This window comes from Pelodiscus sinensis, chromosome 3, assembly GCF_049634645.1.
Source record: "Pelodiscus sinensis isolate JC-2024 chromosome 3, ASM4963464v1, whole genome shotgun sequence".
Taxonomy (NCBI): domain Eukaryota; kingdom Metazoa; phylum Chordata; order Testudines; family Trionychidae; genus Pelodiscus; species Pelodiscus sinensis.
The window spans coordinates 148,568,055-148,595,308 of NC_134713.1; the positions used below are offsets into that span (position 1 = coordinate 148,568,055).

A 27,254-nucleotide genomic window follows, 5' to 3' on the forward strand; every position below is an offset into this window, starting at 1 on the left:
GAACTTTCGAAAGAAGGCATTCTTCCTCGTGAAACGAGGTTTACCGCCATCGAAAGAAAAGCCGCGTTCTTTCGAAATAATTTCGAAAGAACGCGGCTTGAGTCTGGACGCAGGGGAAGTTTTTTCGGGAAAAGGCTACTTTTCCCGAAAAAACCCCTGAGTCTGGACACGGCCTGAGTGATTTCACGTGTAATGCTTTGGACTTTTAAACGAGCATCAATCTAAGGATCTAAAGTCACATTGTACCCTGTAATAGATTAGTATCCCCATTTTAAAAATGGGGAAACTGAGATAAAGGGGGCTAAATGACTCACCAGGATGACATAACAAGTTTGTAGAGGAACCAGGACTAGAAAACAGATGCCCTGACACAGTCTTCTTATTGACACTGCATTATTTATTATTATTATTAATTATTATTATTATTATTATTATTATTATTATTATTATTACTATAGGTCTATCCCAATGGTATCCAACCTTTTGACACCCAAGATCTCTTTTTAAATGTCAGGGCAAGCCAGGATCTACCTCATCCCTTCCCCGAGACTCTACCCCTTTCTTGAGGCCCCACACTCTCCAAACCTTTCCGTGGACTACCCGTTGCTAATGGAAACTCACTGTTAATTACATAATTACACCCGAGCCATTTTGCTAGTGCAGCAGCTGGGGAGAACAGTTTAATTTAAATTATTAAACAAATTAAGCATTTTAACTTTCTCTTGTTAGTTTATGAAACTTCATTTTAAATAAAGTAACTTTATGTTGACCACAGAAGATTTCAATGTTTTTTTATTTATGGCACGAGTAGGGAACCTTTTTTCGGTTGGGGGCCACTGATCCCCAGAAAAATCAGTTGGGGACCACACAAGTGAGAACCAAAAAAACTCCTCCCAAAACCCCCAACCATCACTGATGTGGCTCCCAACTGACACACCTCACTCCTCTGGCATTCTAGCCCCCGACAGGGTGAGGGGAAGGGGCAGGGAGGACTGAGGCTTCCCATAGGCCAGACTTACTTTTCTGGAGTTCCAGAGTTAGTGGATTTTGTGGACCCCCTCAGGCTCTGGGGTGGGAACAAAAATGAGGGGCTCAGTGTGCTGGACAGGACTACCAGTGAGTGGGATGGGGGTGCAGGATCTGGGCAGGAGGTGGGGTGCAGGAGGGCAGGATCTGAAAAGGAGCTTATCAGCAGGAGAGAGTGTGGGGTGGGGGAACGAGAGGGAGTCTGGGGGTCAGAGGGAGTTGGGGCAGTAACACAGAAAAGGTGAGAGGGTGAGAATGCAGCCATAGCTAGTTGGGGAAGGAGGCAAAGAAGTGGGAAGTAAAGGAAAGTGCAGCTTCTGCAAAGTAAAATTGTATCCCCCCTCACTTCTTCCCTCTGCTCAAGCCTCACCCCCCTCAGCCCCGTGATTCCCTTCAGCCTGATCCCCTGCATCCACACCATGCCCCTCAGTGCAACCCCTGCTCCCTCCCGTCCTGCTCCCACATTCTCCTTCACCCTGCCTTGCCTCCCCCCATATCTGTGCCCCCAGCACACTAACCAGCAGGGCAGCAGGGCTGGGACTCGCAGCCTCCAGGGAGAAGCACTGGGGCGAGAAGGGGGTGGGGGCAAAGTCAGTTCCATTTCCTGTCCAGCCCAGCCCTTTACCTGCAGGCAATGGCTCCGGGGCTGGGATTGGGGCAGGCAGAGCCCAGGGCTGCCCAGGGCTGGCTCCACCTGGGCGGCTGCCCCTCTCAGTCCAGCTCTGGGCTCTTCAGAGCAGGCCCATTCCCACCCTCTCCCAGAGCAGAAGACAAGAGACAGGGACACACATGTGCCTCTTCCCCGAGCCGGCAAGTTAACAGAGACCTGGCTGCCCCTCTTTAGTCCAGCCCCTCTGGAGCACAGCACAGCCTGGGTTGAACTCGCAGCGGCTGCCCCTCTTTGTGGCCAAGCTGGCCACAGAGTTCAACCCACTGAGGCTGTGCCGTGCTCCAGCCGGGCTGGATCAAAGAGAGCCAGCTGCCTGACTCCTGGGGCGGCGTGATTGACTGGCTGGTGACCACTGGAACGAGGTGTACAGATAGTTCGGATTAGGAAGCCTAATCCGAACTATCTAGTCCGTGCTGCGTGTAGCCGCGCGGCACGGGGTTCGCACTAGCCGGCTTTTAAAAATGGCGGCGCCAGCTTTATGCTAATGAAGCTCGGGAAATTCAAATCCCGGGCTTCATTAGCAAGTTCGGTATGCATACATTACCCCCGTAGTTCGAACTAGGGGGGTAGTGTAGACATGCCCTGGGATAGGAACCACAGGACCTTATCAATATTACTCTCGTCCTTCCTCATCTCTACTGTTTCTTACCTCACTCCTCATGTCATCGCTAATATTAGATGGCAAATCTTTGGGGAGAGGGACCCTGGCCTACATTAGTTTATTCTACATTGTATTTGTAGGTCTACAACATGTACTTCTTTATCAACAGAGAGGAGCCCTAACTTGGGGCCATTGCACCCTCTCTCACACTCAGGGAAGTCTCCTCCCTCCCTCCCTCTCCTCCTCTGGTCTAGCACCTTCGGCCTATCTTAGTAATGGGTTGGAATGAAACATTGAATCTGAGCAACACTGGCATCTGGGGAAGTTTGGGTTTGGATCTGCTTATAGATCTGAAATTTGCAACTCAGACTCAGTTCTATTAATTGTCAGAATTTAATAATCTTTAATTATTAAAGATTTTCCTCTGATCAGCATCTTATGCCTATTGTTAAAAACGGGCTGGGTGTTTGGCAGGTTAAGCGTGAAAAGGCAGGAGGGAAAGTGAACTGGCCATTCTGCACTTTGCTCTCGTCAAGGGGCTTTAACTTATCTTCACAGCAACCTGTAGCTGGGACTGCCCGTCAGGTCCCACTTGCAATGGAGAGCTTATCTCAGGGTAATTACTCAATGACTAGGAGGGTGCTTCCCAGCATGGGGAGACAGACATGAACCAGCTCTAATTGAGGTAGTGTGCAAAACATAGCAGCATGGCTGTGACAGCATGAGTGGCATCGCGAACTGCAATTTGTGTATCTTTTTCCACTTATTTTTTCGGAAGAGGATTTTCTGACATTTGGCCAATCTACACAGGGCCAAATATAGGGAAAACCTCCTCTTTGGGAGCATCCCTTATTCCTCATAAAATGGGGTGCAGAAAGAACGCACCCAGTTTTTCGGAAACTGTTCTGAAAGAGTGGATGCGTTCCCTGGATGTGGCAGAATGAGGTATCCCAGAAAAACTCTGCAGTCTAGACATAGCCTAAGAGGGGACATGATAGCAGTTTTCAAGTATCTAAAAGGTTGTTACAAGGAGGAGAAAGAAAAATTGTTCTCCTTGGTCTCTGAGGATAGGACAAGACGCAATGGGCTTAAATTGCAGCAAGGGAGGTTTAGGTTGGACATTAGGAAAAGCTTCCTGTCAGGGTGGTTAAATACTGGAATAAATTGCCTAGGGAGGTTGTGGAATCTCCACCTCTGGAGATATTTAAGAGCAGGCTAGATAGCCATCTATCTGGGATGATCTAGACAGTGGTCCTGCTGTGAGGGCAGAGAAATGGACTTGATGATCTCTTGAGGTCTCTTCCCGGCATAGGATTCTATGATTCTATGGTGTAACTGTCAGAGGATTTAACCCATTTTTGTCTACTCATTTTCATTGTTTCCTCTGTAACTTTAGTTGGTGAATCCATTCTCCAAATTGTTTGTGTAACTTATTCTCTCACTAACATGGGGCAGAAAATCCTTTTAGAATGGTAGATGTACTGAGGAGCCAGGGAAATGCCATCATTGGATATATTTAAGAACAGGCTGATAGACATCTATCAGGGATAATCTCTAGACAGTGTTCGGTCCTGCCATGAGGGCAGAGGACTGGACTCGATGATCTCTTGAGGTCCCTTCCAGTTCTAGTATTCTATGAATCTATAATTCTAGGAAAGCCAGTCAGTAGGGCCAGAAACATGCTCCCACGGACACCTTCATTGTACGTTTCTTTCTACTAGCTGCACCTCTCAAATAAACCCTTCCTGGGAAAAGCGAAAAAATGCAGCCTTCTAGAGATGATTTCCAGCTGCATATCACAAAGGGTACATCGATTTTGCTAAACCCACAGATCACAATGGAACTATTATACAGAGTAGATAGAGGGATAACTGTGCTGCTTGTTAAGTATATACAGTACAAGAGATATCAGTGTTGACATCACACAGATACTATTTGCACCAGCACAAGACCTGGCATATAATTCTCCAAAAAGAAACCAATGAAAGAATAGCAGGGGAGAACTGAATTCTGGTATTTCTGAGCATTGCAAATGGCTGCCCAGAAGAGGCAGATCTAGCATGAATCAGTGTCATTAGAAATCTAAGCTGGTGGGAAGCACTACAGCTGTCACAGATCCCCTGAAGCCTTTCATGGTATGAGGGGGTAGCCATGTTAGCCTGAATCTGCAAAAGCGATGAGGAGTCCTGTGGCACCTAATAGACTAACAGATTTATTGGAGCATAAGCTTTCATGGGCTAAGACCCACTTCGTCTGATGAAGTGGGTCTTTGCCGACAAAAGCTTATGCTCCAATAAATCTGTTAGTCTAAAAGGGTATGTCTACACTACAAAGTTAATTCGAACTAACAAACGTTAGTTCGAATTAACTTTAATAGGCGCTACACAGGCAAACCGCTAGTTCGAACTTAATTCGAACTAGCGGCGTGCTTAATTCGAACTAGGTAAACCTCATTCTACGAGGACTAATGTCTAGTTCAAATTAAGTAGTTCGAACTAAGGGCTGTGTAGCCACTTAATTCGAACTGGTTGGAGGCTAGCCCTCCCCAGCTTGCCTGGTGGCCACTCTGGGCCAAACCAGGAAAACTCTTCTGCCCTCCTCCCGGCCCCGGAGCCCTTAAAGGGGTACGGTCTGGCTACCGTGCCCATGCCAGTTGCAAGCCTGCCAGCACCCAGCCAGCAGACCTTGCACCTGGCACGGGATAAGCCAGCCACCCGCTGCCACCCAGTGCTCCGCCTCTTCCCAGGACCAGGCTGGTGGCTTCCAGGAGCCTGCCCGGGGCCGCAAGAGGCGGGCACCCGCCTGGTCTAGTGCAGAGATCGTGGACCTCATCGAGGTTTGGGGGGAGGCCTCCAACGTCCACGATCTCTGCACTAGCCACAGGAACGCAGCCAACTACAGTTGCATGGCTGCCAGCCTGGCCACCAGAGGCCACATGCGGACCCGGGAGCAGGTCCGCTGCAGTCCTACTCCAGGGCCTCCCAGACAAGGGCCAACCCGGAGACCTGCCCCCACTTTGAGGCCCTGGACCTCATTCTGGGGGCTCACGCCGTCCATGCCCCCCGGGTGGTGATTGACCACGGGGCAGAGGGCCCCGTCCCTGATACGGAGGAGGAGGAGGAGGACACCGAGAGCCAGGAGCCTGCAGGGAGCCTGCCCAGGACCCAGGACCCCCAAGGCATCCCCAGAGCACATCGGCTGTTTCGTCTGAGGCCGAGGAGGGTTCCGCATGTGAGTGCCATCATGCTCCCCTTATGTGTATGGGAGGGTGGGGAGAGAAGGAGGCCAGGGACAGTGCACCTGGGCCTTGCCCACCATGAAGCAGCAGATGGGTGTCATACAGGGGCCCTGTCCTTGTAGAGGGGAGCTGGGTTTCACCCACCGTGTGTCCAGGGAGAACTGACCACTGGTCTTGTTTCACCTCACCTGAAGCACCTGGGACTGCCAGGCACACCACCTCACCTGCAACAGCCACCCGGGCCAGCAGGCACACCAGGAACCAGGAGGAGTACCAGCGGCTGCACCTGCGGTTCCTGGAGCACCAGCTCTGCACCCAGGACCACTGGGTCCGGGAGGACCTGCGGCTGCAGCAGCGGAGTTTGGAGGCGCTGGAGGAGCAGGGCCGTGCCCTCAGAGGCCACCTCCAGACCTTGGTGGACAGGTTCCTGCCTCCTCCTGCTCCGGCCCCTGTGGCCGTCCCAGCTCTCGCTCCTCCTCCCACCTCTGTTCTACCTCCCGCTTCCTCCGCACCCCCTGTCCCTCCTGCCCCACCCTTCACACCCACTCCCCCCCCCCCGACGTCCCCACACCCGCAGTGCTGCGAGACGAGAGAGCCAGCAGGACCCCCAAGCCTGAGCTTTCCCTTCCCTTCCTCCCCCTTCTAGCTTCCTCCTCCCAGGTTTCCCCTCCCCTCTGCCACCCTCACTCCTCCCTCCCCCCACCCCAGTTATGTAAAATGAAAAGAGCTTTTGGTTGTTAAAATAGGTGTCTTTATTTGACATTAGAAAGGGGGAATAGGGAGGGGAAGGGGGGGAGGGTGGAAGAAGGCCCCAGTGGCGCATGCAGGGAGAGTTCAGTCCTCTACCTGGAAGCTCTCCCACAGGGCTTCCCGGATCCGGACGGCCCCCCGCTGGGCTTCCTGGATGGCAGCGGTGCGGGGCTGAGCATAGTGGCCAGCCATGCACTCAGCCTCAGCCATCCAGGCTGGCAGGAAAGCCTCCCCCTTTCGCTCACACAAATTGTGCAGCACGCAACATGCTGCCACCACGGGAGGGATATTATGCTCGGCGAGGTTGAAGCGGGTGAGGAGGCACCTAAATCTGGCTTTCAGTTGGCCGAAGGCCCACTCGATCATGATGCGGGCCCTGATCAGCCTGGCATTAAAGGCCTGGTGGGAGGGGTTGAGGTGCTCCGTGTACGGCTTCATGAGCCAGGGCTGTAGGGGGTAGGACGCATCCTCCACCAGGCACACGGGCATGTCCATGTCCCCGACCATGATGTGGCGGTCGGGGAAGAAGGTCCTGGCCTGCAGACTCTGGCACACGGAGGAGTTCCGGTACACACGTGCGTTGTGTGCCTTGCTGGACCAGCCCACATTAATGTCCGTGAACTGGCCCCGGTGGTCACACCTGGCCTGCAGGAGGACAGAGAAGTACCCATTTCGGTTGACGTACTGGGAGGCCTGGTGTTCCGGGGCAGGATGGGGATGTGTGTCCCGTCGATGGCCCCCCCGCAGTTGGGGAAGCCGAGGGCGCCAAATCCCCGGATGACGGCATCCGGGTCAGCGAGGCAGACCACCCTGCGGAGCAGCACCCAGTTGATGGCCTTGACCACCTGCAGAGAGACACAGCAAACCGCGAATCACTGGGGCGCCCGGGTGGCTGGGAGTGTTCATTCCCTGGCACTGCCCTGCTCCCCACTCCCAGAAGCAACCCCCCAGGGTGGCGGGTAGTACAGCCAGGACAGACCAAACCCTCCGGTGTGGGGCACTTTCGTCTCCTCCCTCCCCGTTTTCCATGGGGCGGCCCATCCCCTCCTTGCAGCTGCCCTCCCCACCGGCCCAGTTGCCAGTGAGTGCCGTACCTGAATGAGCACTGCTCCGACGGTGGATCTCCCTACGCCGAACTGGTTCCCGACGGATTGGTAGCTGTTCAGCGTGGAGAGCTTCCAGAGGGCAATGGCCACACGCTTCTGTAGGGGGATGGCAGGCCTCATGCGAGTGTCCCGTCGCCGCAGAGCAGGGGCGAGCCACTCGCAGAGCTCCAGGAAGGTGTCCCTCTTCATCCTGAAGTTCTGGGTCCACTCTCTGTCTCCCCAGCGCTCCAGGACGATGCAGTCCCACCAGTCGCTGCTGGTGTCCAGACGCCAGATGCGATGGGGCACGCTGGCGTCCGGGCACTGCTGTGGCTCCTCCACGGCTCCCAGGGAGGCCAGGCGGAGAGGTAGGGGGCTGACATGCACCAGGTGGTGCCAGGCAGCCTCCAGCCATTGCTGGCAGGCTTGCAGCAGCAAGTTCAAAAACTGCACCAGAAAGCCCAGGGCGAGCTCTGGCCCCATGTTGCCAACTGCGGCAGCGTCCCCAAAGGGAACCACCGACACAGACAGGTGCAGAGAAAAACGCTTAGCTGATCCTCAGCGAGGTAGGCAAGCAAGTGGAAAAGCTGAGAACCGGCTGTCCAGGGGGGTCCCTTTAAGCACGAGGCTAAGATAACCTCAGACAGCAGCCACACAAAGCAACTACTGACCTGATGCCCTGTCGGAACCGGTTTCAGCTGCCCTTAAAAGCGTCCCAGCGTCCAATCGGTGTGGACACGCTAGTTCAAATTAGCAAAACGCTAATTTGAACTAGTTTTTAAGTCTAGATGCGCTAATTCAAATTATCTTAGTTCAAATTAACTAATTCGAACTAAGTTAGTTTGAATTAGCGCTGTAGTGTAGACATACCCTAAGGTGCCACAGGACTCCTCATCACTCTTGAAGCCTTCGTATTTTTTCAAGTTGTACAGAGTTGCTAGAAATGTCCCAATATGAAAGGACATACCGTTATGTTGTGTGTTGGGGTTGTAGGTATAGATCTTGTTGTTATAGTAACTGAGTTAGGTCACTAGGGGTCAGCCCAGCCAGTCTGGGCTGGTTCTAGTTAGTTCTGTGTTATGAAATAAATGGACACTTGCAACTGCTCAAGCTTTCTATTTCCAGTGATTTCTTCTAAACTGTGGAAATCCAAATGATATAACACTTGGAATGTACTGAAAAGGGGGAGGTACTCACAGACAGCAACAGTTTCTAGCACACTGCTAGCTACTACATGAAATAGCTCTCCAAAGGAATGCTGCAAGAACTTTCAGGTGTTTGGAGAGGAATGTGTGAGGTTCTTTTGTCCTGCCCTACAAAGAGTCCAATTTATTTGTGTCCTCAAATTCATGGCAGCAAGGTGTGCTGGAGATGATACAATTACAGTGAAGTGCTCCTGCACTTTGTGCTTCGCCATTGGCATAATCCTGCAGTATGCCTAGTGTAACTGGATCTGGAGGGGTCATCCCAGTGTAAGAATAATCTCTGGAGGCAGACTGCAGACATCACTAATTGTTCCTGCTGCAGGCATAACAGAGAAAAGAGAGCCCAGCTGGAGGAACAGGGGCAAGTGTAGGATGTGCCTGCACTGACCAATCTTCAGCTCTGTTATGGATCTTTGTGGCTTTTGCAGCCCAGCAGGAATGACAGAAGACTAGTGCACTAACACAACTAAGGGGGATCAGTCTACCCAGAGATGCGCCCGATCCCCTAACTTCATTTTAAAGCCAATGGTGAAGATAAACCCAGACCTTTGTAATCACCAAAGGGAGATAACTGACCAATGCTACTGCTTCTATCTCCACACTCATTCCTGAGACTATAGTTCAATGGACCCAGATGAAATGGATCCAAGAAATCAGAGGAATCCAAATCATGCGGCAATCATTTGACCACTTGGCTTTCTCTGCTTTCTGCAACAAATAGTGAGCCTGATCAATGGATCAACTCAATTAGCAATCTTCTCTATATGATGAAGGGTGACTCAATCAAGCCAGATAACCAAGATACTCATTTTATGTGAAATGGCATAACCCCTTTTTGCTTGTCCACCCAACACTGGCAGGGCAGATTGATTTCCATATTTTCTTCTTTCATTCCACTGATTTTACGGTTCTGTCAAAACAGTTACGGATACATCCATACAGATCATCTTGCATCAAGGCAGGAATTATAGGAGCTCTATTGTTTTTTGGAATTTATTTTAGTTTGGTGAAGAAGAAGAAGAAGAAGAAGAAGAAGAAGAAGAAGAAGAAGAAGAAGAAGAATTCCCTCATGGCTTGAATTAGCTTGACTAGAATAATAATTAGCTATGCTATTTCCACTCCCCCACCCCTAATGTTAATTATATAGCTCATAGCTGAGAGAAATGGCACACAGACAGTGGCTGTGCTCCAAAAATGTTAGTCAGTTCTGAAAATCCAAATCAAGCCTAGTCATTTCACAGATCCGGTCAGTGCTGTGTTTTGCACTTTGGCTCACTCAGAATATTTCCAATATCAGGTACTTGATAAAGTGGTTTAACCTATTTGCACTGCAGTCTGGCAAACATATTCTGCAAAGAGATTCTTAGTGTATTGGTAAGAAATTTAGACAACTACTGGCATGCTGAATGTAATAGGACTTCTCATGGATTGAGATACTCATCAAGAAGAAAAAGGGTATCAGGTGCTGTCCCTTTTGGTTCACCATAGCTCACATTACAGCAGCATTTTAACTCCAATGGGTGCAAGATACTTAAGCATGTGTGTCACTTTTAAGATTGTGACTAGTCCTCAGTTCACTACAAGATGCACACCAGTTTAATCATCTTCCTGAACTGGGACCTTTACGGATACCCAGCAACATGAAGATTCCTATAGTGCTTTTTTTTATAAGGAGACCATGATTACCTTATGACCGTGACTGTGCTTCATTGTTATTGTATATTCTAAATCAAATGCCATATACATGTTCTCCTTGCTGATAGGTTCCTGTTGCTCACTTCTAACAAACTAACAAGAGCATGGAATTCTGCATTTTCTAATGATGATATCCTCTTTCTTCCTTTGTGCAACAAAAAAAGGCTTTGAAGTCCTTTCCATGTGCTACAAGGATTTTGATACTTCCCCACTAAGGATGTAACAGAAGCCAAAACAAGCCTCCAGGTGCCAATATGACACCTGACAAATTAGGCACACGACTGGAAAAGGGTGGGCCCTTGCTTCTGTTTAATGCTCATTTCCTCTCATTTCCTCATTAACAGGAAGTAGTTGGAATGGAAAAAAGGCTTTCCTTAAAGACACAAACTATCAAACTGCCTGAAGTAGGTACTCTTTGCAAACAGAAAACTTGGAAGCCAGTTAAGTCCTATGATTTGGATCACATTTGTAATGACTTATTTAACCCCTACTGACGGCACGGTGAACAGGATGTTATGATTTATTTAACACTTGGAGCGGGTATGAGAACAAGGTGGATGGTGCCCTTAGATGTAGTCTTTCAATAATTTATTGTTGCAAGTGCTTAATTTTTCCTTGGGGAAACCTTTGACGGCAGGCTGCTGCAGTATGGTTTAAGTGATGTGGATTAAGCAGTCTGCCACATAAAGCAAAAATAATAACACTAAAAATACAACGAACATGCAGGTGGCTTGATTTCATGGATCGCGTAGTAGGAACGTTGGGCTGACATTTTAACACCAGTTCAAGTGAGTTTAATACATTTCATTTAACAACCTAAAGAGTGTTGAATTTACCTTGCAGAGAGTTTAATGGCACAATACACCCACAAACACAAAGAAAACTGACTCATACAAAACCCTGCATGGCTCCTAGAAGGCCGCTGGAGAGCAGTAACAAAGCCTGTAAAAAAAATAAATCAAGTTACATCTACTACATTTATACCATAGGGGTTTCTGACCAAGAGCAGACTCACAAAAATGTTATGTCTGACTGACTTTAAAGTTGAACTGCTGCTTAATAATATTGTAGCATGCCTCAGAGGGTTTATCTGAAAGCACCTTCTTTTGAATGGTTTGTAATCGTTATCTGGGGTACAGGACCATCCTTTAGAAACCTTTTTTATGTCAAAGCTACTTAGTGAAATAATTCATAGATGTTTTACCCTCTGGAGATCAGTGTTCAGTTCTGCTTCATGTCATATATTGAAGGCCCGTTGTGACTTTAGCAAGCAAGATCTATACGAATTCCTGCACCTGTGGATAAAGGACTTCAATTTTCAATAATACATGCATATTTCTGCATGCTTGTGTGTGTACAAATTATATTTTAGTATAGACAGGCAGGTAACACATTTCACTTTTTGGACATGAAGTAGCAGTTTTAGCAAATTACATTCATAGCTTTAATCTTATATTTCCATGCACACTGAGCTGAATGTTGTAAAACTATCAATTCTGTCAAAACCTACCAGACAGAAAACAAGAGACCCTGCAATCTTAATGTCCAAACTGATTGGTGATTATCAGGAATTAAATATGCAGGAATTCCAAATCTTTTTTGATCTGAGATGTCTACATGACTTTTGTTTTTCCATAATTGTATGAGGGTCCTACATAGTATTTAAGAATCAATTATATTGCAATTGATGTAATTAACTCTAATAATCCAGTAAAAGTCAGTAGGAGGGCTATTCAAGTCAATAGAAAAGAGAGACTATATGATGGAGGTGTTATTAACCTATACAGATTTTTACTAGGCATTTCCTTTTCTTATATAATAAATATACAGTGCTGAGGAAGGCTGTTATTATAATTTAATGAGAACAATGGCTCATCACTTTCTTTCCTGTGCAACCCTTAACTAATTCTACATACAGTGCATAAGTAGAATGAATCCTTTCCTAATGGCACAGCAAATCAGCTATTAATCATCCATCAATCATCTGTTGCTCAAAAATCTGTGGTGCTTTCAGTGCTGCTAAAGATATTTTGAGAGTGGCAGGAGTTGCACACACATTTTCTCATTCATCTGTGTGTCCAACTTTCCATTTCACATTGCCATGGGTCCCTTTTAAGTAGTCATTTGAGAACTGATCCTGAAGTCAGTGAAAGCCCCTTGGGGGAGACTCCATCACTTTGCAACCTCAGGCAAAAGAATGAGTAGGAATTTCTATGGCACTCATCGCTGGAATATGACTCATGGTTCTGAATTTTTCAGGGAGGGCAATATTATTATCACCCATTTTAAAATTGGTGAAACTGAGGCATGGTTAGGTTCAATAACTTGCCCCACAGTGATATAGTACAGCCAAGAATAGAAACTCTGTCTCCAAATGTTTACCTTAGTACCTTAACCACTGAACCAGCCTCTCTTCCATCAGGGCCAGAAGTGGGAGAGTGGCTGAGAAAGGATCTCAAGATAGGGCCCACTGAGAATTTCAATCTTCTTTACCTTTGTGGCTCTGAGTCCAGACCTCGCTTTGACACAAAGACTACACTGGTCTCATTGGCTAACAATCTCCTCTTGGCAGTGGATGAAGATCAGCTGTCTGGACTGCTGCTGTTCCACGTATTTGCCGCCTTCGCCACAATTGACCCTAGGATGTTTTTTGACTCTCTTGTAGACTCTGGTAAGAGGATACAGGATTGCCCCGCAGTGGCTACAATCTTTTCTCTTGACGAAATTGCACCAAAAGCTTTCCATCTCCCAAAGTGTTCTGTAGTGTGGGGTGACTCTGGTATCTTTCTGTCACTCAGCCTGCTCAGCCTATATATGCTACCATTAGGAGGGTTGGTGAGGAGGCATGGGAGGGGTAGTTCATTATAAGAAGGAGGTTCCGTGTCCCAGACAATGTCATGTTGCCACTGGAGCCTGGCTAAGACTGAATTGTTTGAAACTCAGCCCAGACCAGATTGAGGTGCTCATAGTGGGTTGAAGGAAGCAGTGGCATGAGACAATACCAGTCCATTTTATTTGGTAGTGCATCTATCACTGATCTGATGTGATTTAGGCTCCAGTCAGATACTGTTAGATGATCATGTTACAACAGTAGCAAAGTCAGTATTTTACCATCCATACCTGGCTAGGAGCTTTCATGCTTTTATTTGTGCCTTTTGTTACTCTGAGTGTGCACTACTGAGATGGGATGTTCTTTGGGCTAAACTTTAAATGCATTGGGAGATAGAATCCGGCACAAAATATGGCAACTTGCTCATTAAGTGGAGAATCTTACTGGCAGCACATGACATTGCTTCTCCAGGTTCTAGAGAACCTGCTAGTCTCCAGGTGGAGTTGAAGGGACTCTGTCGACGGAGCCATGTAGACTAAATAATTGCTGCTTCATTTACATTAAAATGGCCACCGCACTGTGCTGATCTGCTGTTTAGCGGCACAGCGGGACAGTCTGGACGCACCGTGGTTGACAAGGGAAGTCTTTGTCGACCGCTCCGGTATACCTCGTGAAATGAGGTTTATTTAAATCTCTGCTTCATTTTCCTATGTCTAGTAAACTCATCTACATGGCTCCGTCGACGGAGCCGTGTAGTCTCGACATACCCTATGTGTCATACTGCCACAGATGTGATCAGCAGAGACAGGCAGGAGGGAACTTCCTCATCATAAAAGAGAGTGGGTAGGCAGAGACTTGTGAGCACCTTGGACCTCTGGCAGGATGGGGTGAGGAGGGCAGGATCTGGAAGAGAGCTGATTTGTTCCCAGTATATGATTATTTTTATGCTGCAGGATGATCATCATTAGGAGATTGTAAGTCCAACTAACTGTTATGATACTATGTCCTACTTTACACTAGGAGTTATTTTGAAATAACTCTCCTTATTTCTAAATGACAAGTGGAGCATCCACACTGCTAAGCCTGTTATTTCAAAATGACAGACTGGTTATTTCAAAATAATAACTCCAGCTTTTCACAAGGAATAACGTTTATTTCAAAATAGTGTGTGGACACTCAGCTACTGCTTTTTCGAAATAATTGGCCTCCAGAGGCCTCTCATAGCTGCACTTGTGGCTGCTCTGGCCTCACCTGACAACTCCACTGCTCCCCTTCTCATGCAGAGCTAAAGCATCAGGCAGACGGGAAAGGATCTGTGGTACGAGGAGAGCTTTGTGATGCTCTTCTGCATGGGGATGGCAGGTCTCAGCTGGGTGTCCTGTCGCCAGAGACCACAGGTGAGCCACTCACAGAGCTCCAGGACTGTGGCCTTCCTCATGCAAAAATTCTGGAGCCACTGCTGGTCGTCCCATTACTGCAGGACAATGTGGTCCCACCAGTTGGAACTGTTCTCCCTCCACCAGAAGCGGCGTTCCACGGTGCGCAGGGGACTGAGAGGCATTTTCTGCAACAGGAGCACCAGAGCCTGGGTGAAGGGGTCCTGCAGTTTGGGCTGGTCATTTTAGTGCTGAAGTAGCAAATAGGCGCAGTCTGCAGGTACGTCTAGACTGTAGAGTTTTTCTGGGATACACATCCAGGGAATGTGTGCTTTTTTGAAAACAATTTCAGAAAAGCAGATGCAGTTTTTTGGCATCCCTGTAAACCTTGTTCTACAAGTAAGAAGGGATATTCTGAAAGAGGCTTTTTTCCCAACATTTGGCCTCATGTAGACAGGTCAAATGTCAGAAAAGCCTCTTTTGGAAGAAAAACGGAAAAAAATATGCAAAATGTGGTTGGCAATTTGCGTATATCTTTCTGAATTTCCTTTGTAGTCTCGACACAGATGCATGAACAGTCCCATGAGGTACAGCATGAGGCCCGTAAGCCTGACACTGCTTTGCAGCAGCTCTGGCTCCATGTTGGGAGTGCTGTGGTGTCCACAAGGGCAACCCAAGCACACGGCGTCCATTTTGTGTCCTGTGAGGGGGTGGCAGTGGAGGAGCGGCATGTGAGATGAGGGTGTGGAGAGGAGCCCCTGAAAGCACGTGTCACAGCTTGCCTGACCAAGCAGCCACAGAATGTGTCCACCCCTCTAGTGCCCTCCCCAGAGTGCTTCCAGGACCTTTAAATCTGATGCAGGCTCCAATCACTATGGACACGCTATTTCAAAATAATTCTGAGTGATTTTGATGGTGCCTTGTAGTCTGGACACGCTATTTTGAAATTATTATTTTGGGAGTTATTATTTTGAAATAAGTTATTTTGCCCTTAGAGATTTTCATATGGACTTTTCTAATTCATGTTTCAATCTAAATAAATTCAAAGCTGACTGTGGTAAATTCATCCCTGGCACAATTTCACTGAAATCAGTGGGTTTACACTAGGGATGAATATGTTAGGTTAGGTTAGGTTAGGTTAGGTTAGGTTAGGTTAGGTTAGGTTAAGAATGAATGATTCTTAGAAAAGGAAGAATAATCATTTTAAGCTATTCATGCACAAAAACTCACATATACCTTCTTTCCAACCTTTTTCACATTTTCAAAACCTTCCTATTTTATATACTGTGCAATATGTTGACTGACAGAGAGGAAGAAGTTGCAATGATGCAATCAAGAAATGTAATGGGAAGGTGCATATTCTGCTTTTTCACTTGTATGTAGATTTTTAAAATATTTACAACTAAAAAGTAAATGTGCAAATTTCAGTAGTTGCACTTGATTTGAACTATATTGCACAGGGTGAATGAGCTTTTACTACAAGAAGCAGGGAGAACCTGTTTTGGGTCAGGGGCCACTGACCCACAGAAAATCAGTCTGGGACCACACACAAGAGAAGCAAACAACGAACCAAACAAAAACCTCACTGATGTTGCCCCAGCTGAGAAGGAGAGAGACACTCACCTGCATTCCCTCACACACCAGAGCTTACAAGGGCCCAGACTAGTAGATTTTGTGTGCTCCAGCCCTGCAGTGGGGTGTTGCGAGGGAAGGGGGTGGAGCCCCAGCATGGGCTCACCTATGCTGAGCCAGAACCAGGGGGACCAGATCCAAGCAAGCCATCTGGCCCCCGGGCCTTAGGTTCCCCACCCCTGGCAGGAACAGAGATAGGCAACTCTGCTGACTTGTGCTGAATGAACCAATTGTAAACTTGGAAAACAACCGCCTGCTGCCAGAACTCCTGATCCAAAGCTTCATCTAGCTTGGGACTCCTCAGCACACATGTACTGCTAACAATACATTTCTTTATACAGTTAAATACACTGCACACATCTCACTTTTCTGTTGAGAGCTTCAGGACTGGTGAACTAATCTTTCAGCAAGTCACCAGCACTATCCAATGGTCATTCTGCAATAGCAGGGCATGTCTAGAGATATACTAAAGAGAAAGTGTTCCATGTCATGGGCAAAAGTAATATTCCTCTAGTTAAAGTGGAAATTGCTTACCACTGCAAAGATCAGAGTTCACCTCAAGACTCTATTGTGGCACTGGGAAAATGTCTCATTGTACCATAAGTCTCAGAGGGGAAGCCATGTTAGTCTGTAACTAAAAAAACTTAAAAACAACAATATAGATAGCATCATGAGCTTTCTACTCACTGTGGGTTGTGCTCATGAAAGCTCATGATACTATCTATCTATATTTTTGGTTATTCTCTAGGATGCTATAGGACCATTGTTGTTTTTAAGTTTTTTTAGTTACAGACTAATATGGTTGCCCCTCTGAGACTTTTAAACATGCAAGGCACTGCATTCAGCCATATGGAGTGGAAATCCATCAACTGCACAAGGAAACTTGCACAGATCCATTGTACCATAGTAATACACTAACTATAACCAGGAGGCATCAAAAGACCCATTACTATTGCACCATGCTGATCACAACCCCAACAGAAGTTAGCAATATGATGCCGTTGCAGAACAAGCAAATGCAGTTGTAGGTTGCATTACCAGAGGCATATCATGCAAGTCATGGGAGGTGATAATACTGCACTACTCAGCTCTGCTGAGGCCTCGGCTGCAGTACTGTGTCCAGTTTTGCTCATCAATGTACAGAAAGGATGTGGAAAAACTGGAAAGGATCCAGAGGGCAGCAACAAAGAGGATCAAAGGGATAGAATGGAAGCCAGCTGATCAAAGGCTGAAGGAACTGGATATGTTTAGTTTGGAAAAGAGGTGTTTGAGGGCCACATGATCACGGTCTTCAAATACTTGAAAGGCTGCCATAGAGCACAAACAAGACGCAATGGGTTCAAACTACACCATAGGCAATTTAGGTTAAATCTCAGGAAAAACTTCCTAACTGTAACAACAGGACAATGGAACAGACTGCCTGGGGTGGTGATGGAAACTATTCTGCTGGAGCTGTTCAAAAGAAGGCTGGATAGCCATCTGTCTTGGATAGCTTAGACACAACATATCCAGCATCTCGGCAGCAGGTTAGACTAGATGACCTTTGTGGATCCCTTCTAAACCTATGATTCTATAGCAAATGTTTATCACGGGTATGAGGTTTATTGTCCACCATCACCTTAGTGTTACATAGATGTAGAGGTCTCACCTGTAAGTGGTTTATCAGGTGTTCCTGGAACTGCAATGATGAGTGGTGCCAAAAATGCTAGCCTGAGAACTGTTAAAGGACAGTAATTCAGCAGTCAAAACTTCCTTTATTCAAGTCCCCAAGTGCCACTTAGTTATTTAATCATCTCAGTTCTTCTACAATTCACAAACATGTTTTAAAATGTGTAGGAACAGATCTCCAGCTGGTATCAGTGGTTCTGGCTATGTTTCTTTCAGTGGAGTAAGGACAATTTACTCTAGCTGAGAATCTACCCCGAGTGAAGTTGCACTCCATATAGAGAAGACAATAATACACATAATTTAAAAAATAAGAACAATCATCTGCAAGGAAAGGTTCCAGTGTTTAGACTGTCATGGAAAATCAATATGGTCTTATCTCTATTATTTTACTCAACAAAATACTTGGGACTGCAGCTTTAGGTAGCACTGTGAAAAACAACTAAATATAGCTGTAGGTCATGGTGGGTGGGAATGGAAAACCAAGGAGTCAGGAGCAGAGCTCCTGCTGCTGTTACGTCATTATAACACCCATAATTATGTTATTATGTACACTGCCCACTTCAACTATATCTGCACACCACTTAAAATGATAAAAATCTGATTAACAGCATGACATATCATCTTAGTTTCTTTGAACACAAAAAAGTACAGACTTCTGTATTCTTTCTAAAATAGGCAGATTATTTGTTTTGCTTTTCTTCTGCAGGGTGTTGTCGGAGTGAGCATACAACTAATTGGAAAGAGGTTATTTTAAAACCTCATTTTATACTTAACATACTTTATCAATTTGAAAAAACGTATTTCCATTCTTAAGGCAATAATACATAACTTCTCCCATGCCTGCCTCTGAACATCTAAACATACAATTATAAGATCAAATTAGAGATTCGTTTGAAATTATGGTGTGTTTAGCTATGTTACTCCTTGTTGTGCCTTTGTTTTTAAAGTGCTGCACCTTTAAATCTCAAATCTGTAAGAACTCTGCTATCTACAGAGAGACTCCCATTTTGTATTAAGTTCAGTGCAAACAGTCACAGAAGACATACACAATGTGTGAAATCCTGGCCCCAATGAAGTCAGTGGCAAAATTCCCATTGTCTTCAATGGAGCCAGGATTTCACTCATTGCATGCCTGCTCATATAGACCTTTCTTTCTTTCTTTCTTTCTTTCTTTCTTTCTTTCTTTCTTTCTTTCTTTCTTTCTTTCTTTCTTTCTTTCTTTCTTTCTTTCTTTCTTTCTTTCTCTTCATCTCCAATTAAAGTAGATTTCTTAAGGTTCTGCTTTGGTCTTTGTATCTGGAAAAGCAATACATTTACTTTCTATAAATAAGCTAACACAGATAGAATAAAAGATTCAATGCAGTTGAAGATCCAGTGCTAGGGTATTTAAAACAAAGATCTACAAAGTACACCACAGGGAACAAACCTGCACTGGCAAGATGAACAAAAAATAATGCTTATTCCTATACAACATACGTTTCTCCATTTAAATAAATATTGGGAAAGCATATATCATATTATACCTTCCACCATAAAGTTACTCTGGCTGATTTAGTTCAGCTATACTGGGAAGAGCCCTCAAGATAATTCTAATATAACTGTTAAACCTTTTCCCTGTGTTACAATGTATTAAGTTTTTATTGTCACCAGCTTGGTCTCAGAATTCCCCCTTAAATATTTTCTGTAACACCAGACCAGAAGTGGTTTTGATGCCAACGAGCTGTTCTGTCCTATTGAAAGCAGAGAATGGTTTCTCTGCAATATGTACAAAGAGCAAGGAAATTTAGTCAGTTTATGCAAAACACAAAATGGCATCTGCCATCTGGAAATGCACACAAAAGCCATGGGCAGTCAAACACTTCTCAAGACTTTGGCGTGTAAAATTATAGATTTGTTGAAAACGTAAAGAGCCACACAAACTCCCAACCATAAGAAAGGGAATTTCACTCTCCCTTCCTACAAAATAAAATAAACAGTGTTTCCATTGCAATGCCCCATAGAGAATAGTACAAACAACCTTCTAAAAACATTTTCCAGGAATTTCAAGGTCACAAGTTAACATTGCGGGTGGGCGCAAACAATATTGCAACCAAATGCACATTTTGAAAGATGGAGAAACATGAATCTCCCCCAAAATTTGCATCTAGTGAAATTTTGAAGCTATGTAAATCTCCTGGGCTTGTTTCCTGTGTGCATCCCTTTTAAACCTGTGAAGACTTTTTTTTGTCTGCAGAAGCCAAAAGCCATTGTGTGTTCAAGTTCCCTGAAGACATATATGCATATGCCCTGTAGGCGGCTTTAAACCTGAGACCTCTGGAGCTCAGTGGAGAAGACTCAGCAGCTTGAACTGGCTGGGTTTTTAGCTCAAGCACTAGAGGTTCCTACACTGAACTCCAGAGGTCCCAGATTCAAATCTGCCTGCAGGCAGTTACAAAATAGGGGCTCACTTGTTCTTATCTCTCACTGCAAGTGCCACTACAAGGGACAGGGAACCACACGAGGGCTATGTCTACATTGCATCCCTCTTGCGCAAAAGCCTATGCAAATGAAGCATGGATTAGCATATTGCTGCACTTCATTTGCATAATTAATGAGGGGCATCTACACAGCTCCTTTTTGCGCAAAACCCTCCTCTTGCGCAAGAGCCTTTCTTCCTGAAAAAATTAGGAAAAACAGCTCTTGTGCAAGAGGGGAGGTTTGCACAAAAGGAGGTGTATAGAGCGCTCCTTTTTTTGCAAAAGCCTCTTGCACAAAAATGGCTTCAATTCATCATGCAAATGAAGCAATGTAGACATAGCCTAGGAGTGTGGGTTACACATGTCCCATTGACTTTCCTTCTTTTTACTATTGTTTTCTTGACAAAGATAATTCTTGGTGAAAACTTCTACTTCTGTTTTTGTACAGAATAACATACCACTTACAATAGCCCATGACATATGATACCTAAGTGGACATCATTGTAAATTATTTAATTTTTATTCACTTGACAAATGTAAATCTACTAAATTGCAAAAGCTAAGAAACCGACCGTCCCAAACATGCAGTCGGGAACACCCAAATAGAATATAGTGCCCATGAGGGGGCTTCAGTGAAGTCAGTGGAGCTCCGTAGAAAAACATGGATCTGTATGCAGGATCAGCTACTAAGTTATTAGTAGTGGAACTGGCAGTGAGTGACACCTTTAGTTACGGCTATCTAATACTTTACTTTCCATTATAACCCCCTGTATTCAGTTCCTGACAATTTTGCCAGACTTTGATTTGGGCTGAAATTTTTCTCTGCCTAAGTAATTTTTTGTTTAATCAAAAATGCCTCTGTTGTTTCTAAGGGTAGTTGAAATCAGTGCACCAAAGTCATGTGCTTGGCTCTACTGTTCAAAACTACTAGATCACTCTCTCCTCCAGAACCAGGTGAGTGCTAACAGGGAGTTTAGAGAGGGAGTTTGGAAGGGGAGAGGGAATGGGGCGAGGTTCTCTTGCCTTTCTTTTTAAATCCCTTCTCCAGGACAGCAGTGATGGATGGTGATAGGTCTGCTGTTGTTACCTGCATGGAGTGTGCCATGTTTGTCTTCCCCCTGGAAGAAAGAACAGATTTCATTTGCACTAAGTGCAAGCTGGTCGCCATTTTGGAAGAAAAAATTAGAGGACTGGAGGTCCAAGTGTCGACCCTACGCTCGATCAGAGAGGATGAAGATTTCCTCGATAGAAGGCAGCATTTAATGCTTCAAGCATGGCAGGCAGAATAGGAAGACAGGTCAGTACGGGACCAGGAAGAGAACTGGCAGCATGTAACTTCTAGAAGGGGAAAAAGGCCAGCACGGGAATCCCCCAATGCTATGGAGGTAAGTAATCGCTTTCAGGCTCTCTCCACAGGCTCTGCAGTGCTGAATGCTTTGGAAGAGACCTCACAAGGAAGAAACCGGAAGGGAACACCATCTACTGGAAGGCATGGGATGCGTAGTCCTAGAGATGGGGATTCCACAGCCACCACCCCCAAAAGAAAATGACAGGTGGTGGTGGTGGTTGAGGACTCCCTCCTAAGAGGGACTGAGCCACCTGGACCTGGAATCTCAAGAGGTGTGCTGCGTACCAAGAGCTCGAATTCAGGATGCGACTGAGAGGCTTACCAAATTGATCAAACCTTCAGATTGCTACCCCTTCCTGTTTCTCCACGTGGGAACTAATGATACAGCCAAGAATGACCTTGAGCGTGTTACTGCAGATAATGTAGCGCTGGGAAGAAGGATCCAAGAATTCGGAGCCCAAGTGGTGTTCTCGTCCATCCTCCCTGTTGAAGGGAAAGGGCTGGGCAGGGATTGTCGAATTGAGGAAGTAAATGCGTGGTTGCGCAGGTGGTGTCGGACAGAGGACTTTGGTTCCTTTGACCATGGGACTCTGTTCCGGGCACAAGGATTGTTAGGAAGAGATGGGATCCACCTAACCAAGAGAGGAAGGAGCATCTTCATGGGCAGGCTTGCAAACCTAGCAAGGAGGGCTTTAAACTAGGTTCATCGGGGGATGGTGACCAAAACCCCAAGGGGAGTGGGAAAGTCAGATACCAGGAAGAAATGCAAAGAGGAACAAGCAACAAAGGAGGACCCCTGATTTCAATGGAGAAGATAGGGAGGTCAACTGGTTATCTGAGGTGTTTGTACACTAATGCGAGAAGCCTGGGCAACAAACAGGAAGAACTGAAGGCCCTGGCCCAGTCAAAGAAATATGATTTAATTGGGATAACAGAGACTTGGGATGACTCGCATGACTGGAGCACTGTCATTGAAGGGTATAGACTGTTCAGGAAGAACAGGCAGGGGAGAAAAGGAGGAGGAGTTGCACTGTATGTAAGAGAGCACTTTGATTGCTCTGAACTCCAGTATAAAGAGGGAGAAAAACCTGTTGCGAGTCTATGGGTTAAGTTTAGAGGAGCAAACAACAGCAGTGATGTTGTGGTTGGTGTCTGCTACAGGCTACTGAATCAGGTGGATGAGGTAGATGAGGCTTTCTTTGGACAACTGAAAGAAGCTTCCAGATCGCAGGCCCTGGTTCTCGTGGGGGACTTTAATCACCCTGACATCTGTTGGGAGACCAATACGGCAGTACATAGGCAATCCAGGAAGTTTTTGGAGAATGTTGGGGATAACTCCTTGACACAAGTGCTGAAGGATCCGACCAGGGGCCGAGCGCAGCTTGACCTTCTGCTCACAAACAGGGAGGAACTAATAGGGGAAGTAGAGGTGGGTGACAACCTGGGAAGCAGTGATCATGACCAAAGGAAGAAAAGAGAGTAGTAAAATACATACCTTAGACTTCAAAAAAGCAGATTTTGACTCCCTCAGAGATCTGATGGGCAGGATTCCCTGGGATGCTAACATGAAGGGAAAGGAGTCCAGGACAGCTGGCAGTATTTTAAAGAAGCCTTATTGAAGGCACAGAAAGAAACCAGCCTGATGCGTAGCAAGAGAGGCAAACATGGTTGGAAACCGGATTGGCTTACAGAGGAAATCCTTGGTGAACTTAAGCACAAAAAGGAAGCTTACAAAAAGTGGAAACTTGGACAAATGACCAGGGAGGGGTTTAAATGTATAGCTCGAGAATGCCGGGGGGGTTATCAGGAAGGCGAAAGTGCAAATGGAATTGTGACTGGGTAAGGATGTGAAGGATAACAAGAAAGGTTTCTACAGGCATGTTAACCAGAAGAAGGTGATCAGAGAGGGTGTGCGGCCCCTACTGGATGAAGGAGGTAACCTAGTGACAGATGATGTGGGGAAAGGTGAAGTACTCAATGCTTTCTTTGCCTCTCTATTCATGGACAAATGAGCTAAGTGACACAAGATGGGATGAAGATGGACAGCCCTTCGTGGGTAAAGAACAGGTTAGGAACTATTTAGAAAAGCTAAACATACACAAATTCATGGGTCTGGACTTAATGCAAACGAGGGTACTGAGGGAGTTGGCAAATGTCATTGCGGAGCCTTTGGCCATTATCTTTGAAAAGTCGTGGAGGTCGGGAGAAATCCCGGATGATTGGAAAAAGGCAAATATAGTGCCCATCTTCAAAAAAGGGAAGAAGGATGATCCAGGGAACAATAGGCTGGTCAGTCTTACCTCGGTTCCTGGAAAAATCATGGGGGGATCCTTAAGGAATCCATTTTGAGGCACTTGGAAGAGAGGAAAGTGATTAGGAATACTCAGCATAGATTCACAAAGGGAAAGTCGTGCCTGACCAATCTGATTAGGTTCTATGATGAGGTAACTGGCTCTGTGGATGTGGGAAAGTCAGTGGATGTGATATACCTTGACTTTAGCAAGGCTTTTGATATGGTTTCCCACAATATTCTTGCCAGCAAGTTAAAGGAATGTAGATTGGATAAATGGACAGTAAGATGGATAGAAAGATGGCTAGAAGGCCAGGCCCAGTGGGTAGTGATCAATGGCTTGATGTCAGGATAGTGGTTCGGTTCTAGGTTCAGTTTTGTTCAATATCTTTATTAATGACCTGGATGAGGGGATGGATTGCACCCTCAGCAAGTTTGCAGATGACACTAAACTAGAGGGAGAGGTAGATGCGCTTGAGGGCAGAGATAGGGTCCAGAGTGACTTAGACAAATTGGAGGATTAGGCCACAAGAAATCTGATGAGGTTCAACAAGGACAAGTGCAGAGTCCTGCACTTGGGATGGAAGAATCCCAAGCATTGTTACAGGCTGGGGACCAACCAGCTAAGTAGTAGTTCTGCAGAAAAGAATCTGGGGGTTACAGTGGATGAGAAGCTGGATATGAGTCAACAGTGTGCCCTTGTAGCCAAGAAGGCAAATGGCATATTAGGTTGCATTAAGAGGGGCATTGCCAGCAGATGCAGAGATGTCATTATTCCCCTTTATTCGGCTCTGGTGAGGCCACATCTGGAGTATTGTGTCCAGTTCTAGGCACCCCACTACAAAAAAAAATGTGGACACATTGGAGAGGGGGGACTGCTGGGCGAAGAAAATGGACAGTGGAAACATGTGACTCAGAGAACCAGGCAGAGGAAAAGATGGGTCAGTGAAGGAAAAATAGAGCTCAAGAACAGATATGTGGAGCTGGAGAATGAAGAAGGGGTACAGCAGGTAGATAATGAAGATAGAAGGGTGAAGAAGAAGAGAAGAGTGGGCTAGTCCCATAGATACAGGGGGAAGAGTTAATAGAGACAACACCAATAATGAGCATTAGGAGGATACAGGATGGGTTAAAGAGGATTACAAGGGAAAATAGGAATAGCAAGGACTTGCAGCCAGAGGAACCCTGGGTATGTCTACACTACAAAGTTAATTCGAACTAACAGCCGTTAGTTCGAATTAACTTTGATAGGCGCTACACAGGCAAACCGCTAGTTCGAACTTAATTCGAACTAGCGGAGCACTTAATTTGAACTAGGTAAACCTCATTCTACGAGGACTAACACCTAGTTCGAATTAAGGGCTGTGTAGCCACTTAATTCGAACTAGTGGGAGGCTAGCCCTCCCCAGCTTTCTCTGGTGGCCACTCTGGACACCACCAGGGAAACTCGTCTGCCCCATTCCCAGCCCCGGAGCCTTTAAAGGGGCACGGTCTGGCTACGGTGCCCGTGCCAGGTGCAAGCCTGCCAGCACCCAGCCAGCAGACCCTGCACCTGGCACAGCACGAACCAGCCACCCGCTGTCTCGTGCCATCCATCTCCAGCCTTCTACAAACAGAGGCCAGGGACACCATTTCTACCCCCTGGCTAATAGAAATCCATGGATCCAACCTCCATGACTTTATCTAACTTCTCTTTAAACTCTGTTCTAGTTCTAGCCTTCACAGCCTCCCGCAGCAAGGAGTTTCACAGGTTGACTATTTGCTTTTTGACAAAGAACTTTCTGTTATTAGTTTGAAGCCTGCTACCCATTCATTTCATTTGGTGTCCTCTAGTCCTTCTATTATGGGAACTAATGAAGAACTTTTCTTTATGCACCCTCTCCACACCATTCATGCTTTTATAGACCTCTATCATATCCCTCCTCAGTCTCCTCTTTTCTAAGCTGAGCAGTCCCAGTCTCTTCAGCCTCTCTTCATATGGGACCTGTTCCAAACCCCTGATCATTTTAGTTGCCCTCCCCTCTCGCACCCTCTCTCTTTCCCTCTCCCACCTCCTTTTCCTAGTCTCCCCGAGTTTTGTGCAATAAAGAGAGTTTCTATTTTTGAACACATGTGTCCTTTATTTTGTACATCAGGAAGGGGGGTTAGGGAGGGGTAAGTGGAAGGAGGTGAGGGAGGAATGGGTTACGAGCCCCCGATGGGGAGGACTGGGGTGGTTCTGCGGGCTCCTCGGGGTGGAAGCTCTCCTGCAGCCCCCTGGTTGATCCCCCCCCGGATAGCAGCCTGCGGCAAGTGCAGCCAGGCTGATGGCCGAATCCTGTGATATGCCGAGTGTGGGCATTCAGGGCACTCCAAGCCAGTACTGCTTTGCTGTCCCTCATCAAGTTAGACAAGCGAGTGGGGAACCCCTGAAAACTGTCTGTCTGGGGTGGGGGTCGGGTCCCTTTAAGAACAGCCCTCGGCTAGCCTGAGACAGCAGCTCCACGCTCTAAATCCTAATCTGATGCCCTGCCGGCACTGATTCCAGACATCCTTAACCTCGGTTCAGGGTCCACTCAATGTGGACATGCTAGTTCGAATTAGCAAAACACTAATTCAAACTAGTTTTTAGGTCTAGATGCACTAGTTCGAATTAGCTTAGTTCGAATTAACTAATTTGAATTAAGTTAGTTCGAATTAGTCTTGTAGTGTAGACACACCCCAAGAGATAGACCAGAGAATCGCACTGTCACTAGGAAAAGTCAGGTCTATGTGATTGGGGACTCCTTATTGAGAAGAATAGATAGGCCCATAACCAGAGCTGATCCAGAGAATAGAAGGGTGTGCTGTCTGCCAGGTGCTAAGATACAGGATGTGGAACTGAGGTTGAAGAGGATTATTAAGGGAGCAGGAAGGAATCCATTGATCATCCTTCTTGTAGGAACAAATGATACGGCTAGATTCTCGCTGGAACGAATTAAGGGAGACTATGCTAGGCTGGGGAGGCCCAAGGAAATTGAGGCTCAGGTGATCTTTAGTGGGATTCTGCCTGTTCCTAGAGAAGGGCAACTAAGATGTGACAGGATTATGATGATCAATAGATGGCTAGGCAGTGGTGCTACAACAAGGGCTTTGGGATGTATGGTCACTGGGAGGCATTTATGGACAGAGGACTGTTCTCTCAGGATGGACTTCACCTAAGTAGGGAGGGAAATAGACTTCTAGGATGGAGGCTGGCTCAACTGATTAAGAGAGCTTTAAACTAGGAATTTGGGCGAGACAGTTGGGAGATGTCCAGGTAATCTCTACGCCAGATTTTAACACTGAGAGAGAGGAAAACAAAGAAGAAAGGATATAGCTGGGGGCAGGAGAATGTACATGAGGAAGGGTAGAGTGGATACTAGT

At 46.3% G+C, this 27,254-nt stretch overlaps 3 long non-coding RNA genes across 4 annotated transcripts in view; all 3 read right to left on the reverse strand.

Annotated features, from left to right (window-relative positions):
• Positions 1–16,114, reverse strand: part of LOC142828017 (uncharacterized) — a 29,764-nt gene extending 13,650 nt beyond the window's left edge. Inside the window, exons 1-2 of the long non-coding RNA XR_012902924.1 lie at positions 11,475–16,114; positions 11,107–11,212 (exon numbers count right to left, since the gene is read on the reverse strand). This is a non-coding gene — a long non-coding RNA (uncharacterized LOC142828017). The remainder of the gene's footprint in view (positions 1–11,106; positions 11,213–11,474) is intronic.
• Positions 1–27,254, reverse strand: part of LOC112544552 (uncharacterized) — a 97,211-nt gene that overhangs the window by 44,791 nt on the left and 25,166 nt on the right. The window lies entirely within an intron of this gene.
• The window catches only part of LOC142828018 (uncharacterized), a 30,787-nt gene continuing 22,455 nt past the window's right edge, over positions 18,923–27,254 (reverse strand). The window contains exon 2 of the long non-coding RNA XR_012902927.1: positions 18,923–19,072. This is a non-coding gene — a long non-coding RNA (uncharacterized LOC142828018). The remainder of the gene's footprint in view (positions 19,073–27,254) is intronic.